This window comes from Ananas comosus, linkage group 16 (genome assembly GCF_001540865.1).
Source record: "Ananas comosus cultivar F153 linkage group 16, ASM154086v1, whole genome shotgun sequence".
NCBI classification, from domain to species: Eukaryota; Viridiplantae; Streptophyta; class Magnoliopsida; order Poales; family Bromeliaceae; genus Ananas; species Ananas comosus.
This window is the reverse complement of record NC_033636.1, coordinates 3,031,451-3,035,165: the sequence shown is the minus strand read 5'-3', so window position 1 is coordinate 3,035,165 and position 3,715 is coordinate 3,031,451. Positions and strand designations below refer to the sequence as shown.

Here is a 3,715-nt window from a genome sequence, read left to right as displayed (position 1 = left end):
TTTGTAGCTAGTGATCCTCTTACACAGAGGACTTGATATGAGTAGTGGTAGGGCTATGGCAATGTAGCTGTAGAGTTTTATTCCAGCCTATTTTAATGTTTCTTTACCTACCAGCTATCATGTTAGTTTTGTAGACTTAGTGAGTAGGCCCTTGGGGTCGGTGACGGTACTCACTGAGGACTACTTTGTTTTATAGTAGTTCTCACACCCGCTGTTGCCATCTTTTTCTTGCAGAGCTGCCGGTTGCCACTGCTGCGACTGATCGAGATAAGGGAGTCGCGAGCTAGATCCATATACACCCCGATCATCTTACTAGAGGAGTACCCCTGCTAGAGAGTTTTTGGGAGTTGCCTTGTACATACTGTTGTTTATATTATTTTCGCTTTCTGAGAGGTGGTTGTATCTTGGATGACAGATGGACGGAGATGTATTTTTGAGAACTTGTATGTACAGTGGGCCTTATATATATGTTCTGTTTTAGCAGCTCTTTACTTTTTGGTAGTTGCACTTATCTTTTGCAGGTACAGCTTTCGTTTCGTATACTTTTCGTGTATACGGCGGGTCTATTGGCGAGCCCGGAAAACTTGGTAATCCGGAGTGTGACAATTAATCTCTCCATATCTAATTAGATCTTATCTAATTTTATTCTTATCCAATAAAATTAATTAGTAAATATTTAAATCTCATTTAAATAGCTTTTATGATTAAATATTATCCACTAATCCAATTAGAGATAAATTTAAATTTTGCGTATAATTCTCAAACTGATTCTGAGATCCTAATCTAATTAGGACTATCAGTTATAACCAAATTGAATAATTAAATCTAATTTAATTAAGTAGCATCATTTTATCTTCATGCTTATGCTAAACTTTTTAGTGAACGACTCTCATCCATGCGATTCGAATACACACAATTCCTAATGTGTGTGACCGCATAGGTTTATTACCATTCGACCGTGGAGCTCAATATCAAACTCTTTGAGATTTAGTTAGAACTTTTCTAATCAATAATAAGAACAATTCAATTTGAATCATTCATATTCTCTTATCGTCTGTGAGTGACACCTAGCAGTATATCACGGCAATCCACAGAATGTTGATGAAGAATGAACCTTTTCTGCTTATAGTTGCCGTGTGATTAATTCCTTCCAACATACGTCCCAATCGAACTAAGGTTATGGTTACTCGCCAAACCTTATTATTCGACCATATAACTAGAATATCTGAAATAAACTCAATATGGCAACACAGTTGGAAACTCTTTTCACATACCATGTATCCTGGTTTGGGGTTTTCCGAGTTGAGTCCAATAAACTGCATACGACGTTCTCCCTTATCATTGAGAGTGTTGGATTCCTTATTGCGCATTCACATGCCTCATTGTATAAATCACTATAGCCAATCAGTACCGAACATAAACCCGTGTCTAGAGTCTAAGTATTAGTACTGTCAAATGGTAGCAACCTATACTTGAAGCAACTATGATGCCTTAGATCCGAGGAGTACTTCACACAACTATAGCAATGAACTTGTCATTAGCGAGCATGGAACCATATGACTATGCAACTAAATAGTCACGCTCAGTGTACTTGTTCTCTAACAAGCACTTGTATGCTTGTTCTAGTGTCGCTACACTAGTGACTTGAGATTCGTTACCTTAATTAGAACCATAGCATACATTGGCCTATTCGGAATATCATTGTCCCTATAATTTTCCTCTGGCTAGGAGCATTTAAGGAATCTCGTACAGAAAAATACATATCTCAAATTCCTAACTCTTAGGAATATGTCTTTTTCAAACAAAGACCCTATGGACGATTCACGTCAATAATGTACTCTTATACAATAGATATGAATATAATATCTGCCCTTATATGATGAATTATAAATAATTAATACATAAATATCGTTAAGTCAGTGTCACTAGATTGGCTTTTGGGCATATAACTAACATCCTCAAGTAAGGTCTAGATCCTGAGAGTTTGATGGCCCAAAAACATTTCATCTAAAAACTTTCGTTTTCGCTCCGACACTACAAGAAAAGAAGGTCATAGAGGCGGTTTTTAGCTGTTGTAGAGGCGGTTTAAACCGTCTCTATGATTCGTAGAGGCGGTTTTCGCAACCACCTCTAAACCGCCGGCGTAGACAGCGCCTCTACAATGTAGAGGCGGTTTGAGCGACCGCCGGGGGAGCTTAGAGACGGTTCGATAGAGGCGGTTTAGACCACCCCTATAAATTTATTTATTTTATTTTATTTAATATTTTTTATTTATTTAATAATAATATAAAAATGGTTCAAACCGCCTCTACAAATATTATTTTGTAGAGGCGGTTTAAACCGCCTCTACAAGTAAGAGGCATGTTATTACATAGAGACGGTTTAAACCGCCTCTACATAAAAAATATCATAATAATTATATTAAAATAATTAATTTAGCTTTCATTTATGAGCAAAAAATTAAAAAATAATTCAACATAATATATAAACCAAAATACATAATCTCATCCAACAGCTATACATAATACATAATCTCATCCAACATCTATATATAATACATAATCTCATCCATTATATATACATAATACATAATCTCATCCAACATCTACACATAATCTCGTTCCCTCCAAGCTCGTGACTTGCATTCGAGAAATAATTGTTTGGAGATAAGTCATTCGGATTATTGACATATGCAACCTATGCAGTATTAAGCAATATAAAATTCAATTAGCAAATTAGTCAACAAGTTAAACCAAAAATTCAATTAGCAAATTAGTCAACAAGTTAAACCAAATCAATAATTAGCAAATTAGTAAAAAAAGAAAAAAAGCTTCAATGTGGTGAAAAAAACTGAAACTTATGACTTAAAACCTTAGGATTTACAAATATTTCATATTTTACCTGCAAAAGTTGTGCTTTCACTTCTTTTGAGTACAAAATCTGAGAGAGAAAAAAGTTAGGCTATGAGTTCTACTGTAAAATTAACAAATAGAGTAAGAGGCACCAACTTGAAAGCCAATAAGAATATCTAAGTATTATTTTCATTTGAAGAATTATAAGTAAAGCATAATTCCAAGTAAATCAATAATATTAGCACCTGAATGAATCTCAATAATATTCCATTCAGGTAATTCATGGCCTTACTAGTTTCAACAGCCTCTGCTTCATTGGCCTTCCAATGTTTAGCTATGTTGTCCGACAATGGGTCATCCAGATTTGGCGCACTGAGAAGTGCTTGAATACTAGAAAATAATATAAACACAACGAGAACAATTTCTTACATAATAAAGAAAGATAGATATTATTTAGAATATCATGAGAAAGAGTGCTAAATTCAAGCAAAATGCATTCTTTGAAATGGTTGTTACTAAATATAAAAGCACATCACCACAAAGGAACGATCATGCAACCTCAATAGAACTGTCCTTACCTAGAGGGCAGGACTCCATTTGTCCTTTAAAATCTCANACAGAGCTGGAGGCGGCGGCTGCGAAGCTGGAGGAGGCGGCGCGCGGAGTTGGAGGCGACGCGTGGAGCTGGACGCCGCGGCCGCCGAGCTGGAGGCGGCGGCGCACAAGTGGGAGGAGGTGGCGCGGGTGATGGAGGTGAGGAGGGGAGGGGAAGAGGAGGAGGTGAGGCTATGGAGGGCGAAGGGGGTGTTGAGGAGGAAGAGTCGGAGGAGAGGGAGGGGAGGTGGGCGGCGGTTCCTGGGAAA

The 3,715-nt window shown here is 37.2% G+C and overlaps 1 long non-coding RNA gene across 1 annotated transcript; it reads right to left on the bottom strand.

Annotated features, from left to right (window-relative positions):
- Positions 2,504-3,467, bottom strand: LOC109722609. Its single transcript, XR_002219509.1, has 4 exons — positions 3,431-3,467; positions 3,145-3,242; positions 2,902-2,940; positions 2,504-2,697 (listed from the first exon to the last, which is right to left on the bottom strand). It is a non-coding gene; the product is annotated as an uncharacterized LOC109722609 (long non-coding RNA).